Source organism: Chrysochloris asiatica, unplaced genomic scaffold (assembly GCF_000296735.1).
Source record: "Chrysochloris asiatica unplaced genomic scaffold, ChrAsi1.0 scaffold00081, whole genome shotgun sequence".
Taxonomy (NCBI): Eukaryota; Metazoa; Chordata; class Mammalia; order Afrosoricida; family Chrysochloridae; genus Chrysochloris; species Chrysochloris asiatica.
In genome coordinates, this window is record NW_006408599.1 from 11,601,128 (window position 1) to 11,618,479 (window position 17,352).

Sequence of the window (17,352 nt, forward strand, 5' to 3'; positions counted from 1 at the left end):
CTTTCAGTTTATTCAATTAAAAACCATTTTCTCTTGACCTCTCTGATTTAATAACCTTGAATTCTGAGCAGTTACACAAAAAGGGGGAAAGTATTTCACTAGCATTTTTTTTTTTTTTATCTGAAACAGCTTGATTTAACCCTATGGATTCACATTTTTCATGGTCTCCAAAGTTTGTATTTATATCACAAGGTGATACAGTTCCTGCTCCTAGAACTTCAAAGGAATAATTATACTATAGGCCTCTGATTCATTTCAAGGTACAATATGGCATAATTCCAGCAATTTGCTGAAGTACAGAAACAATGGTGTACGTAGAGTTGTGGTTTACAGATTTTAATGCCAGAACCCTTAATTTTAATAAAATGTAAGATGCTTTGAAAACAAGACAGTCAGTGGTCAAGATCTCAAGCAACTATGGATACTGCTGACCAACACAATATTAACAAACTAGATCAGATGAGGGTGATGCTGGCTCTTCCACCACGTGTGAGGCTGCTTGCTCTTCAGATGGTCTCAGTTCACATTGTCTCTGAGAATGTGGGCTGAGGGTGATTATCATTTAAAGATCCAGCTATGTATTAGCCATATAACATGCCTAGTAAGTGGAAGAGATTGTGCTTCCAATGTTGAGAGTGGTCTCCAGAGCCATACCTTCCAAAGGTGTCTTTACAGGGTGACTTTAAACTCTTATCCTGGCTAACTTGGAATTCCAATGTATAGAACAGAAAAGCAAAGCCACTCTGATTGCAATGATGTGAAAAATTTCTAGGAGACTTTCCCACCTCAACTCAGCCTCCATTGGCTTTATTCATTGGTTTAAACACCAAGACCAAGTCCCTCTGTAAGATAAAAGTAAGGTGTAGTATCTATTTCACTTATCATTTAAGGGCTTCCTGCGGCCACACGACCACATGGGATTGGTCTGTAGTCAGAGCTTAATAAATGTGTATAGACTTGTTGATGTGGAACCTGGAGATTTTGAAGACTATGTTGAGAGAAAAATAATAGACATTCTAGTTGTGGTAATGTTATGAAAAATATATGAATGGGAAAAGGAGTTCAATATAAGGTACGAAGATGAGTTTGCTGGGGAGAAAGAATCAATGTAGCGTCACAATAGTAGATAAGCCCAAAGCAGCAGGTGGAGCTGCAATCTGGACCTCCTTAGTTTGGGCCTTATTTGGGAATAGTAAGAGTCTCTGAGAAGGTGATTTGAGGTGCAAAAGGGGAAAGGGAAACCCCAGACAACTAACAATCATGTGCACTCAAGCTCAGAAACTTACCTCAGGGAAACAAACAAACAAACAAAAAAACCCAAGGCCTTCATTCTTATACTCTTAATAATTCTGATAAGCTTAATTTCCAATTTCAAGTCCACCAAAATTGATCAATATGAAATTAGATGGGAATTAAAAATAGAAAAATGGAGGCTTGTTCAGACATACCATGATGTCCTCTATAACAAAGACCTGAGAACGTAAGTGAAATAAATGCATAAGACAATCCTAGAACTCTGAGAGTAAATTTAAAAACTAGATTGAACATTGATTGGAAGAAGAAACTGACTGAAAACAATGATCATTAGAACAAAGACAGGGGTGCTGTCAGCTGACCCAGCTGAGACAGAGACAGCAGCAATCCAAGATGAAGAGCACAGAATGCAACTTCACAGAATGCTCAACAGGACACAAAGTAATGTAGACATGCTTTGAATGAGATAAGGCCCCAGTTGCTGGCTGCAGCCAATGGAAAGAGCCCAGAAACTCTTACCTGGTGACCAGAGGCAAGAGATAGAGAAAAAAACAGAGATGACAGTCATCCGCACACAGATGGCCCTTGAAGCCAATCTATTAATGAGACAACATGTGTACTGCTCACAACAACCATGTAATATAAGTAACTTCTTCCCAGCACACAGAGACATTAAGAGTCAATGAGGTGAAATTTTACAAAGTTAGGAGCAAGTGGAGAGCTTCACTTAACTACAGGGCATTTAGGGCCAAGACACACCAATTCCCAAGACCACCCTGGGCTGATCATCATTACAATCACCCTGGAAGCTTGCATTTCCAATTCAAGGAAGCAGAGGAAGAAAATCCGAAGGATATCACCCATAGTCATCTCTGTCCATCTCAAATTCCCCACCAGAGACGGCTGGGTCCTGAACTTTTCTTACAACTTGCCAGCCTTTCACCCACGGTTAAAATGGTTCCTGCATGTAGGGAGATAACATCAGTCAAAGGTAGCATTTCCTCTTGTGTTAGAATTGCCCCCACCTACTCCTAAGCCCCACCTTGCATTCCCTGGTAACTGTGGTCTTTGAGTCTCAGTTAATGTCCACTCCGCTCACTTCAAGCAAGCATGCAAACAGGAAGTAACATGTTGTTACCACAGTTTTTAAACCACTTCTCTGTACTCAAAGTTGGGTCTAGTTCAACTCATGCTATCTGACTTCTGGACTTTTGAAGCCTGAAAGCCTCTATTTTCTTTGCTTTTCTTAGCAAGTGCAAACACTCAACCACCAGATTTGTGTCAAATACCTACTATGTCTCAGTCATCATGCCTGACACAATGGAAAATTCAGTGGTGAAGGAAGAGGACACATTACAAAGCAAGGTGGCTTTGTATATGAGACCCAGATAAAAGCCCATATTCAAAATATAGGGAACCCAAACATTTGTGGAGTCCTGGTGTGGCGTTGTGGGTTAATGTGTCAGACGGCAAAGTTGTTTGAACTGCAAGGTCAGTGGTTCAAGCTCACTAGCTGCTCCTTGGAAACCCTATACAGGGTCACTATGGGTCGGAATCAACTCGATGGCACTTAATAACAACAACAAATATTTGAGTACCTACTATATGCCAGGTACTGTACTAGTGCTTTCTGTATAACATTTCATTAAATCCCCACAACAAGCCCATGAGATAGAACTTATTCACATTTAGTGGGGATTGAAATCTAATATAGCAAAGACTTACAAGTTGTTAAACAAACATATTTTCCCTTCTTCCTGTTCATACATGTATACTACATTCCCCAAAGTTCTGCACTTGGGTATGGCATGGCTATGAGTGCAACTTCCAGACCTGGCCCATCTGTCTGTCTGTCTGCATGATACTGGTGGGTATCAGGCCCAAAAGGGAAAAGCCTTCAGAGTACATGTTGTTGTTGTTGTTGCTATATGTCATGGAGTCAGTTCCAACTCATAGTGACCCTGTACAGGGTTTCCGAGGCTGTAAATATTCATGGAAGCAGAAAGCCTCATCTTTCTCCCGCGGAACAGCTGGTAGTTTTGAACTGCTGACCCTGAGATTCACAGCCCAATTCATAACCACTACACTACCAGGAGCTCTGGTAGCGTAGTGGTTACGAATCGGGCTGCGAACCTTAAGGTCAGCGGTTCGAAACTACCAGTTGCTCCGCGGGAGAAAGATGAGGCTTTCTACTCCCGTAAAGATTTACACCCTCGGAAACCATGTACAGGGTCGCTATGGGTCGGAACCGACTCGACGGCACTTAACAACAACAACACACTACTAGAGCTCCTTTCAGAGTACATAGGGGCCAAGAAAAAAAAAAAAAAAAAACAACCAGAACTCATTCCAACAGACATTAATGTATTACAGAAAAAGAACAAGAGATAATACAGGAAATGGTTTACCAACAAAGGAATTTACCTACAAAGGGCGAACCACACCTGTGTCCCATGACAGCTGGCTGGATCAGGAAGATTTATCTCATGAAGGGTCAGGTCTAAGTTTTTTTTAATATCATGGGGTATTATATTATGGAGTCCTGGTGTGGTACTGTGGTTTAATGTGCTGGACTGCAAAGTTGATTTGAATCGCAAGGTCGGTGGTTCAAGCTCACCAGCTGCTCCTTGGAAACCCTATACAGGTCCCTATTAGTCACAACCAACTCGAAGTAACATAACAACACAACCACAGCAAGTGTAGTTAAGAGTAGTATACAGAACTAGGAAAGATAGGAGAGTCAAAGATGCAGGGCTGTCTGTCCCCTCCTAGAGAAGAAAGGGAATTTTGGCAAGCCTAGTGGGAGGAAGGGCTCCAGGCTCCTTGTTAGCAGATACATAACTAACCAGGAGCACATGATAGCTGGAGGAGGGGCTGTCTGCTCCTTTCTAGATAGAGGAACATGGGGAAGGGACTGCAGACATGGTTTTGAGGTAACCTTGGCGTGGTCATTTAGGAGCATTCAGTTTGTGTCTCTACACATACCCAGGAAAATCCTAGAAAGCACATGTTGAAGATGACAGACTGTCTTTCAGATGACAGAGACTCTTTCTGTCTGATTCCCTGAATCATTGCATGAGTGGAGAAATTCTATTGCAATAAGGTACTAAGATTTGGGAGCTTATCTATTACTATAGATTCCTCAAGGAATATAACAGGCTTCAAACACATACAGTTAAATTACCTACACAAAGTCAATCAACTGGTAAGGAACAGAGAACAAATTTGAATTTAGATCTACCATCTTCCACTATACCACACATTTTGTTTGTAGATTTGTATGGGGTCCTGGTGTGACCCTATAGGATCAGCACTAGACTGCTAACCACAGGTTGGCAGTTCAAATCCATCAGCTGCAATACAGGGTGGCAATGAGTCAGAATGACTTGATGGCACATAACAACAACAACAACATGGTCTGGAAAGGTTTCCTGGAAAAGGTAGAACTTCTTCATAAGTAAGACTTAAAAAGACAGTAAGTAAAACTTAAAAAGACAGGAAGAAGGGTGACAGGGAAAAAGATCAGAGAAAGGAAGATGCGATGTTTTAAGGAACCTAAGTGGAATAAAATTTTGGTTCTAAAGAATCATAATAGAGCTGGTTGGAAATATATTAGTCAGAATAAATTAGGTTACACTGCATTAACAAACAAATCAAAATGCTTAACACAACGAGGATTTGTTTCTGGCTAACACACTATGTGTCCACTGCAGATCCCCCAAAATTTGATACATCTCATTTCTGTTTGTATTTCTTTAGCCAAAGAAAATAACATCACTACACATTACTTCAAGGTTCGAGGAAGTACAATTCTACTCTACACCCAGAGAGCAAAAAGCTAGAAATAGTTTATAAACAACATTAATAGCTACTAAAGAGTCAAAATTGAAAGGTTCTAGGTGTCAAAGTAAAGAATGTTATGTTCCTTGGGAGAGATTTTTATTAGAGAATTAATGATACAATTCTTATCAAAAGCAAAGATTGCTGTTTTGTCCACATACATAGCAGAATTATAAGTTGAAAGACCGTGTAGATTTTTTTAGAAAAGCAATTTGGGTATACACATTGGTTTTGTGGGGGTTTTTTTAATGCATATATCTTTTGCCAGTCAAATTCCTTTAATATACAAAATCATGTTTAAGTTCTTTGGCTCTGGAGTCAAACGTCTAATTCAAATCTAGACTTTGCTATCCAACCAGGTGGTATTGGCCAAGTGAGCTAACCTATCCTGACCTGGCTTCCTCATCTGTGGAATGAGGAGAATGCCAGCATCTACCTCACCTACCTCAGGGATTTGTTGTGAGAGATAAATCATAAACACTTATAAAAGCACTTAGCATGGTAACTGGCACTTACTAAATTCATTTAAAAATGATAATTGGTGCTAAATATTCAAGCATTTGTAAAAATATAGGCATTCTTTATAGCACTCTTCATAATAGTGAGATATTGGAAAGTTCCATTCAATCATGAAGATGACACAGAACTGGAGAAAGTTTTGTTCTATGTAGTTTTATAGGTAAGGTTGCTATAAGACATAACCAATTCAACAGCAACTAGGAGCAACAACAAAGTTCCATTAGTGAAAAAAGTTTTACATATATGTGCAAAAAGACAGAGACAGAGAGAATACCAAGAAATGATCTTATTTAAAAAAGATGTATATTCATTTAGAAAGATATCTATAATATATTTAGAATTGGGGAAAGTAAATTGCAGAACACAATATATAATGCAAAGCAAAATGTGTATGTGTTTATGTGTTGTTATTGTTAACTGCCATCAAGTCAGTTCTGATACATAACAATCCTGCATGGGGTTTCCAAGGAGCAGCTGGTGAATTTGAAACACCGACCTATGGTTAGCAATCCAGTACTTACCTTACAGAGCATTTCTCAAGCTGCAAGGACTGAAGAAAACATTCAAGTCTCGACTTGTAGTACTGAACGATTCTATGGTCATATGCTAGCTCCTTAAGCAATTCTTCTTGGTACAGTGACTCTATATGCAGCGACTCTTCCATCTTTTTGATGCTCCCTAAATTACTCAATATTTGCCCAGAGAATCTCTCAGAACTACAAGTCGAGGCTTGAGTGTTTTTTTCAGTTCTTGCAGCTTGAGAAATATTGAACATATTCTTCTTCGGTTTTCTAATTCTAGGTCCTTGAGCATTTCATTATAATACTTGACTTTGTCTTCTTCAGCTGTGCTTTAGAATTTTCTGTTCAGCTCTTTTACTTCACCATTTCTTCCATTTGTTTAAGCTACTCTATTCTCAAGATCAAGTTTAAGAGTCTCTCTCCTGACATCCACTTTGGTGTTTTCTTCTTTCCTTAATTAACCTTTTGCTTTCTTCAGGCATGATCTTCTTCATGTCATCCCCCAACTTCTCTGGTTTCTGACCATTAGTGTTCAATGAGTCAAATCTATTCTTGAGACGGTCTCTAAATCCAGGTGGAATATACTCAAAGTCCTATTTTGGCTCTTATGGGCTTCTCTATAGTCTCTTCCCACAGATATATTCAATTTGATTTGTGTGTATTCCATATGGCGAAGTTCATGTCTATAGTCATCATTCATGTTGCTGAAACAAAGGCATTTGCTATGAAAAAGTTTATCATGAGACAGACTGTGTTGTAAAATTCTATCATGTGATCTCTAGTATCATTTAGATCTTTCGATCACCAAGGCCGGAAGGAGCTCGGGCTGCTAACCTCAGGGTCCGCAGTTCAAAACTACCAGCTGTTCCGCAGGAGAAAGAGGAGGCTTTCTGCTCCCATACAGATTTATAGCCTAGGAAACCCTGTACAGGGTCACTATGAGTCAGGACCAACTCCATGGCACATAACAGCAACAACAACATCACCAAGGCCAGAGTCCTAGTGTGGCACTGTGGGCTAATGCGTCAGACCACAAAGTCATTTGAACTGCAAGGTTGGCGGTTCAAACTCAACAGCTGCTCCTTGGAAACTCTATACAGGTCGCTATGGGTCAGAATTGACTCCACAGCACTTAACAACAACAACAGCACCAAGGCCATATTTTCCAACTACCAATCCCTCTTTTTTGTATTCAACTTTCACATTCTAATCACCAGTAATTATCAATGCATCTTGATTCATTTTTGATCAATTTCAGACTGAAGAAATTGATAGAATTCTTCAATTTTTCCATCTTTGGCTTTGGTGGTTGGTGCATAAATTTGAATAATAGTATTATCTGGTCTTCCTTGTAGGCATATAGATATCCTACCACAGACAGCATTGTATTTAAAGAGAGCTCTTGAAATGTTCTTTTTGATGATTAATGTGACATCATTCCTTTTGAATTTGTCACTCCCACCACAGTACACCATACAATTGATTTTAAATAGCCAATACCTGTCCATTTCAGCTCACTAATGCCTAGTATCCACCAATCCTCTATCCGTTTATTGTACTATAGTGACTTGTGTGTTGCTGTGATGCTGGAAGCTACACCACCAGCATTTTAAATACTAGCAGGGTCATCTGTGGTGGATACATTTTCAACTTCCAACTAAGACAGACTAGGAAGGAGAGGTAGACTCTCAATGGTCAGCCACTGAAAACCTTATGAATAGCAGCAAAAACACTGTCAGATATAGTGCCAGAAGATGAGCCCCTCAGGTTGGAAGGCACTCAAAATATGAGTGGGGAAGAACTGCTTCCTCAAAGTAGAGTTGACCTTAATAACATGAATGGAGCAAAGTTTTTTGGGATTTTTATTTGCTGATGTAGCACAACTCCCAATAAGAAACAACTGTACACATCCAATAAGAATCAGAACCTGGAATGTATAACATATGAATCTAGGAAAATTGGAAGTTATCAAAATTGAAATAGAATGCATAAAGATCAATATCTTAGACATCAGTGAGCTGAAGTAGATCAGCATTGGCCACTTTGAACCAAACAGTCATATGGTTTGCTATGCCAGGAATGACAAATTGAAAAGGAATAGAATCACATTAATCATCAAAAAGAATTTCATTACCCAAAAAGGAAACCCCAAAGCCATTAAGCAGTCATTCCTGATCTACCCTATTCCCAGTCACTGGCAACCACTAATCTGTTTTCTTTCTCTGTGAATTTGCCTATTTCAGATATTTCATATTACTGGATCATATATTTGTCCTTTGGTGTATAGCTTCTTTCATTTAGCATGCGTTTGCAAGATTCATACATGTTATAGCATGTATTCATATGTCATTCTGTTTATTTAAAAAAAAAAAAACTTTTCATTGCTAACTATGTGAAGGTTTGCAGAGCAGATCATCATTATTACATTCAACAATTCATATACTTAACTTCATTACAAGGATTTATCCACTCCATGTACCATCAGTTTACAGTATTTACCTCTATTCACTTTAACTCTTGCATTCCTCTCTGTCCCTCCCAGTACCTTCATCTTTCCTCTACCAACCTCCCTCTTGTTGTAAATTGCCTACCCCATCACCCATGTTAATATGTGTCTACTCTTTAGTCTATGAATAATTTTCCCTCCTCCTCATAACAATCATAAAATGTTTCTTTTATCAAGAAAATCTTTTCTGAACTTTTTACAACAGGGGTCTTGTATAATATTTGTCCTTTTGTGATTAACTAATTTCACTCATCATAATGTCCTCCAGGTTCATCCATGTTGTGAAGTGTTTTGCAGATTCCTCGTTATTCTACAATCTTGCATAGTATTTCATTGTGTGTATGTACCAGTTGGTTCGACCATTTTCTGTTGAAGGATATTGAGGCTGTCTTCATCTTTTTGTTATTGTGAATAATGCTGCAATGGGTGTGCATAGATCTAATCGTGTCACAACGTTTATTTCTTGAGGAAATATTTACCAAGTAGAGGGATTGCAGGGTCATATGGTATTTCTATTTCCAACTTTTTAAGAAAGTACCATACCATTTTCCACAGGAGTTGCACCATTTTACAGTTCCACCACCAATCGTTCCACACCCTTTCCAGCATTTGTGGTTTTCTGGTTTTTTTGAACTTTGTTATTAATGCTGGAATAAGATGATAGCACATTGTTGTTTTGATTTATATCTCTCCAAAGGCTAATGAGCATAAGATTTCTTTGTATGTTTGTTGGCCACATGAATGTCTTCTTTAGTGAAGTGTCTGTTCATGTCTCTGCCCATTTTTCAATTGGATTGTTTGTCTTCTTGTTGAGTTATTGAAGTGTTCTAAAATTTTAGAAAGTAGTCATTTGTCTTATATGTGATTGCCAAACACTTTTTCCCAACCTGTGAGTTCTCTTTTCACTCTTTTGGTGAAATCTTTTGATGTATGTAAGAGTCTAATTTTTAGAAGGTCCCAGTAATCTCATTCAGAATGTCTGCTATGGTGCTATAGGATAAGCACTGAACTGCTAGCCACAAGGTCGACAGTTTAAACCCACCAGCTGCTCCTTGGAAACCCTATATACAGTCTCTATGAGTCAGAACCAAATTGACATCACTTAACAGCAATAACAACAAATCATCTTTTTGTCTTCTGCTTGTGTGTTTTCAGTTATGTTTCATAGTGCATTTATACCATGTATTAGAGCCCCTAAGTTAGTCCCTATTTTTTCACTGATGACCTTTATAGTTCTAAGCTTTACATTTATGTCTTTAATCCACGTTGAGTTCATTTTTTTATGTGCTGTGGCATAAGGAGCTTGTTTTATTTTTCTACACATATATTTCCAGTTTTGCCAGCACTGTTCCTCAAAGTGACTATCTTCCACTTTTAATGCGGAGTTTGGCCCTTTGTTGAACATCAACTAACCATAGGTGGATGAATTTACTTCTGAGTTCTCAATTCTGCTCTATGGATCTACGTATCCTTCATTGTACCAATACCAGACTGTTTTGACAACTATAGATGTGTAGTAGATTTTAAGACTAAAAAGTGAGAGGCCTCCCAGTTTGTTCTTATTTTTTTAGTAATGTTTGCTTATCTGGGGTCTCTTTCCTTTCCACATAAAGTTAGTATTAGTTTTTCCATCTTATTAAAGAATGATGTTGGAATCTGGATTATAATTGCATTCTACCTATTGATTGCTTTGGGTCTTATTGACCTTCTCACAATGTTAAGTTTTCCACAAGCCTGGTATATTCCTCCATTTGTGCAGGTCTCTCTTGGTTTCTTGTAGTAGTGTTTTGTAGTTTTCCATGTATAGTTCATTTGGGTGGTTATTGTAAAAGGTATTGCTTTCCTGATTTCCCTTTCAGAGCTCCTTTATTAATGCAAAGAAACCATCCCTGCATAGCTGATATGAATTCCACTTGGTCATGATGTATGATTCTTTTTATATATTGTTGGAGTCTATAATCTAGGATTTTGTTGAGAACTTTTGCATTTATGTTCATGAGGGAGTCCTGGTGTGACGCTGTGGGTTAATGCACTGGACTGCAAAATCTGCTTGAACTGTAAGGTTGGCAGTTCAAGCTCACCAGCCACTCCTTGGAAACCCTATACAGGGTTGCTATGGGTCGGAACCGACTCAATGGCACTTAACAACAACAATAACAACATGTTCATGAGGGATACTGGTCTATGATTTTCTTTTTTAGTGATATCTTTACCTGGTTTGGGTATCAGAGTTATGTTTGCTTCATAAAATGAATTTGGGAGTTTTCTATTCTTTTCTATATTCTGGAATAATTTGAGTAAAATTTGTGTCAACAACTCTCTGAATGTTTGGTATTATTCGCCAATAAAACCATCTGGGGCTGGACTTTTTTAAGTTGGGAGTTTTTAAATCACTTCATCATTTTTTCTCCTTGTTACAGACTTGTTCAAGTATTCTACTTCAATGCGTGTTAGTTTAGGTAGGTTGTGAGTGTCCAGAAATTTGTTCATTTCTTTTAGATTTTCAAAGTTATTTAGTACAATTCTTCATAGTATTTCATTATTATTCTTTTTTTCCCCCATTGGTTCTATTTCTATTGTTAGATTTTCCAGGGGTTTGTCAATTTTATTAATCATTTCAAAGAACCAACTTCTTGTCTTGTTAATTCTTTCTATTGTTTTTCTGTTTTCTATTTAATTTATTTATGCTCTAAACTTTATTATTTCTTTTCCTCTGCTGCTCTGTAATATTTTGATGCTTTTTAATGTATTGAGGTTTGCTTTGTGGTCTAACATCTGGTTTATTCTGGAGATTGTTCCATATGCACTGGAAAAGAATATATACTGTGCTGTTGTTGGGTTGAGTGCTCTGTATATATCTATGAGGTCAACTTGGTTGATTGTGTTGTTTAGTTCTTCTGTGTCTTTGTTGAGTTTTTAGTTGTTCTGTCCTTCATCAAAAGTGATGTATTAAAATTGCCTACTGTTATCGTAGAGTTGTCTATTTCTTTCTTCAGATCTATTAGAGTTTGATTTATGTATATTGTGGCTCTTTCAATTGGAGGCATAGATATTTGTTATGGTTATGTCTTTTTGTTCAATTAATCCTTTAATCGTGATATAATGTCCTTCTTTGTCTCTTATGTTGGTTTCTGCCTAAAAGTCTATTTTATCATAGATTGAAAGTGCCACTCCTTCTCACTTTTGATTGCTATTAGCTTGAAATATTTTTTTATCCTTTGATTTCCATCTTTTTTTTTTTTTTTTTTTTCTATCTTTATGTGTAAGATATATCTCTTGCTACTCTTTGACACTTGACTGGTGCACTTGGTCCGTTTAAATTCAGTGTAACTATTGATAGGCACGACTTCTGTCATTTTGCTCTGTCTTTTTGTGGTGCGGCTGGTTTCATTGTTCCACATAATTTTCTGAACTGAGTTCACTGTGGATTTCATTTTCATTTTCATTTCTGTTGCATCCATGTTTACTAAATGTTTCTGATTTTCCTCTTTTTTATATTGATAGGAAGATGTATTCATTTTCATTGAGGTTACCCATTATTAATTTTTAAAACAGTGTGTTTTATCTTGAAATCTCCTCAACTTCATTATTTGGAAGTTCTGTATCTACATTATTCCCTCTTTTTACTTTATAATTGACTTCATTGTAAATTAGTATCTCTATTTCCCTATTTTCAGTCTTGCAGATTTGTTTAACGTTAAATATGCTACAGGATAATGCACCTGGCTCTTAAGGTCCATTTGAACTGAAGGTCAGCAGTTCAAACTTACCAGTCACTCCTTGGAAGCCCTATCCACAGTCGCTATGAGTCAGAAATGACTTGACGGCAATTAACAACAAAATACCTGGATTGAGTTCTGGGCTGTGGTGTCATGTATATTAAGCTCAAGGCAATGTCTGCTATTGTTGGTTCTCACTCAAAGAACACTGTTCAGTATTATGGTAAAGTTGATCTAATTTTTACAAATTCCTTTAATTTCTGCTTATCTGGAAATGTTCTAATTTTGCCTTCTTTGAGGGACAGCATTGCTGGGTTTATGATTCTTGGTTGACAGTTTTTTTCTTTAATTGTTTTGTATATGACAACCCATTGTCATCTTGCTTGCATGGTTTCTGCTGAGGAATCAGAGCTTAGTCTTCTTGGTTCGCCTGTATAGGTAACTTTTCCTATTTCCTGAGCTGCTCTCAGGATTCTTTCTTTGTTTGGGTTTTAGAAAATCTGATTATGACATGTCTTGGTGATTTTCTTTGGGGATCCAAAAGATTGGGGATTGTTCAGTTTGTCATATCATTTTGTCTTTCCTGATGTTAGGAAAAAATTTTTTCCAACAACTCTTTGATAATTTTCTCTGTGATTTTTGGTTTTGTGTGTGTTTTTCTCTCTCTCTTCTTACTCTGGAATTCTAATCACCCATAAGTTATTCCGCTTCATGGTGTCCTGATAACTCTTAGGCTTTCTTTGGATTTTTTCATCCTTTTTTCTGATTGTTCTTCTTGCATACTAGTACTGAGAAATTGATCTTCAAACTATGAATCTACTCCTTTGTCCTTTTAATATATTGTCCATTTCTGAAATCTTAGTATTAATCTTCTGGATTTCTAATTGCAGGTTTTGTATTGTTTCAAATTTTGCATTTATTTTGTCTGTTTGTACTTGTAGTGTTTTCCTGAATGCTTCTAGAATTTTTTCTAAGTACTTCTTGGTCTTTCTGTCAAGCCTTTGAAGGTATCTAAATATTATTCTTTTGAAATTTTTTCCTAGTAGTTCCATTACCTTTTCTTCCTCAGAATCATTTTCTGGCTCTGCATTGTTGTTATTTGTTTGCACCATTCTTTCTTGTTTCTCAGTGTGAGCTAAAATTGTCTGTTGTCTTCAGGACATTGTAGTGTTTTTGTATTTGTATTTAATTGCTGACTGTATGTTAATGTGTTCTTAGGCTCTCACCAACTGTGTACTGTGGGTGTAGTTAATAAAAGCAAATGTGTCATTCTCTGTTCACCATTTGTGCACCTCAGTTTAGGGACCTAAGCAGTGCAGCCGGCCACTGCCTTACATTGGCATGGCTCACAACCACGCAGCTCTGAACCCTCAGAGAGCAGGTCTATGCTGGGATTGGACAAGTGTGGGAACTGGCCATACCTCTGTTCACCAGGGGGTCATGGAGGAAAAGAAGGGATCACACCTTTCCTGTTGCCTGTGTGAATCTGCTTTGTTGCCAAAGGTGCTCACAAAATTCAAAACAGTCACACTGCATCTAGCCAGCCATTTGCCAGTCAGTCTCCCTCTCTAGCCATCTCTGCTCAACTTCTCTTCGCAGCAAGCCCTCAGTTCACTTCTCTAATCTTTCCTCTGAAGTTCTGGTTTCCAGGATTTCCATCTGTGTCTGTTTCCTTTGGTCTCCCACATCTTTGCTGTAGAAGGTCCATGTATCATGCCTGCCTAGTCCGCCACGTTGCTGGAAGTTCCCATGTCATTCCTCTTTATAGTTCAATAACATACTATTGTATGGATAGTATTTGTACTTTTTCATAACAATTTGTTTGGTTGGTTTTGGTTTTTCCCTTTATCTGCCATGGGGTAATTTTTTCTTCTATATTCTTCATTTAAATAAATAAATAAAGAGAAAAAGAACTACCAGTATTTTTTTGCTCTGGAAATTAAGGTTAGAAAACTAGAGATGGAGGCAAGTTTACATAAATCTCTGCTTACATAAGTCTCCACAGCAACAGAAAGACTGTCTGCCCTATCCTGTATCTAGGCCTGACATAGAGTTGACACGCATTAAACATTTGTGGAATGCATATTGTTGTTGTTGTCAGGTGCCACCGAGTCGGAACCGACTCATAGCAACCTCATGCACAGCAGAACGAAACAATATGCGATCCTGGGCCAACCTCACTACTGCTGCCACACTTGACACCATCAATAATGCCACCTGGCTGATCCATCTCGTTGGGAGTCTTCCTCTTTTTCTCCGACCCTCCATCTTACCAAGCATGATATCCTTCTCCAGCAACTGTTCCCTCCTGACAATATGTCCAAAGTATGAGAGACGAAGTTTAGCCATCTTGGCCTCCAAGGAGCACTCTGGCTTCACTTCTTCCAAAACAGATCTATTGGTTCTTTTGGCAGTCCGTGGCACTTTTAGTATTCTCCTCCAACACCACAATTCAAGATAATCCATAAAACTCTATGAATAGCAGAGAAACACTGTGGAATGCATAAGAGCCCCTAACTTACTAGATGATTTTGAACAAATAATTTCCTACTATGGGCTTCAGTTTTCTGATGTATAAACTAATAGGATTGGATGAGTCTCTGTCACAGCCTCTCCCATAGCCTATATCTTTTATTTGAAGTGGGGAAAAGCCAATTAATTCCCACAGAATGTCCAATAGGAAAGAGTCTCTTCCTTTGGGATTATTCTTATTTGTCAGGCAAACCAGACACCACTTTCACTACCAGTTGGTATCAAGGAGACTCTGATTCATAGCAACCCCATGTGTATCAAAATAGAACTAACTATTCTCCATAAGATTTTCAACATATGGTTGTTTCATAGTAAGTCACCAGGCTTTTCTTCTGAGGCCTATCTGGTGGGCTCAAGCTTCCAATCTCCTAGTTAGAAGTCAAACGTGTTGACACAATTTATACCAACCAGGACTCCAGGTACAAAAGGATAAAATAACTAGTGATGAGGATTTAATATCCCTTTCTTCACTCCCCCATCACATTGCTAAAAGATACACTAATTATAAAGGTCAAGAAACCATAAAAAAGACCAGACTTATTGGTCTCATAGCAACTGATAGAACCCTTAAGACAATGGTCCTTAAACGTTCCCTAAATCTGGAAATGAAAACAGTTCCGGAGGTTACCTTTCAGCCAAACAATATACATGCTTATAAAATAAACAATAACACCACAAAGAACATGCTCTGCAGAACAATCGACTATAGGAGACCAAAGGGACAGTATTTGCCAGCCACGCCCAAATTCAGAAGGCAGAAAAGGGCAGGAAAGGTGGCCAAATGGAAATGGGAACCCACAGAGGAAGTGGGAAGACTTCCATTGCATTGAAGGGGTTGCAAATAATGTCATAAAACAGAATATATATAAATTGTTGAATGAGAAACTAATTTGCTCTGTAAACTTTCACTAAATCACAATAAAAAGTTCCAGACCAAATTAAGCAAGAATTACCAGGAAAGTCCCTGTTCTCCAGAAATCACCCTTTTTAAGAACTGAAGGCTAGCTCCAGCCCAGACTTTGAAGTCAGAGACACCTTTAATTAACCTTTCCTTCCTTATAAATAGAGGATAACTGTACCTACCCCACAGGCTGTCATACTGATTTTCAATGTCTATGTTCAATATAGGTATTTGTTTCCTGCCTGTAGATACTATAACAAATGACCACAAACTTGGTGGCTTAAAACAACAGTAATGTATTGTGCAGAAGTCCAAAACCATTATCTGGGCCAAAATCAAGGGGTCAGCAAAGCTGTGCTCACTGCAGAGACTTTAAGGAAGAATGTCTTCCTTGTCTCTACCAGATTCTGATGGCTGAAGACATTGTTCCAGTCTTCAAGGCCAGCATCCTCTAATCTCTCACTGTTCCATCTTCACATGACGTTTCCTCTCTATGTGTATCAAGCCTCCCTCAGCCTCCTTCTTATAAAAATACACAGGTTTCCATTTGGACACACCTTGATAATCAAGAATAATCTCCCCAGCTCAAGATCCTAACTTAATCACATCTGCAAAGACTTTGCCATTTAAGGTAATATTCACAGGTTTCAGTGATTGGAGTCTGAAATCTTGGGGGCTGGGTGTTTTTCAACCTCTCATAACATAGTAGGTACTCAGTCAACATTAGCTTTCATAGTGACACTCAGCCCCAAACATCATAAGTACCAAGAGTCATAGCAGTGGTGGGTCTTCCTAGAGAAGCCCCCATAGTCACTGGCATCTCTAGGGTTGGTGACAGCCCATGCCATAACTCATGGTGGAAAAGACATCAAGAGATAAATCTGGGATGCTGAGATAAATCTGGGATGCCGAGATAAATCTTGATTCACCACTGACCACCCACCTAGTCCTGGGAAAGTCCCTTTATTTCTGGGTCTTGTTTCCCTGGCTTGTGAAATGAGAAATGAGCATCTGACCAGGGGAACTGACGTGAGACCCAAGAGACAACAGATGTGAAGACCCTTTGTCTCCTGTAGATCCAAGGGATAAATTTTGTTTCTATTCATGTGTACCTCCCTAGCAGTCAGATACTGGTTTGTCTTTTGCTTCTCAGGGCACTTAAAATAGGGGTTAGCTCTCCAAATCAGTCTAGAGATGAGGTCAAAACATGAGACATATCGCCCTCTGTTGGATACAAATGGAATGGGTTCCAAAGGTGCTTTTATCAGTCCGGGACTTAGCTACTTTGTTGTTATTAAGTGCTGTGGAGTGCTGGCCCATGGTGGTGGTGGTTATGTGCTGTAAAGTTGGTTCCGACTCATAGTGAGCCTGTACTCATAGCAACCCTGTACAGGGTTTCCGAGGCTGTAAATCTTTACTGGAGCAGAAAGCCTCCTGTTTCTCCCGCGGACCAGCTGGTAGTTTTGAACTGCTGACCATGCGGGTTCACAGCCTGATTTGTAACCACTGCACTACCAGAGCTTCTGACCCATAGCAACCCTGTATAGGGTTTCCAAGGAG

The 17,352-nt window shown here is 38.5% G+C and overlaps 1 pseudogene; it reads left to right on the forward strand.

Moving 5' to 3' along the window:
* Window positions 1-17,352, forward strand: part of LOC102812536 — a 25,960-nt pseudogene that overhangs the window by 5,896 nt on the left and 2,712 nt on the right.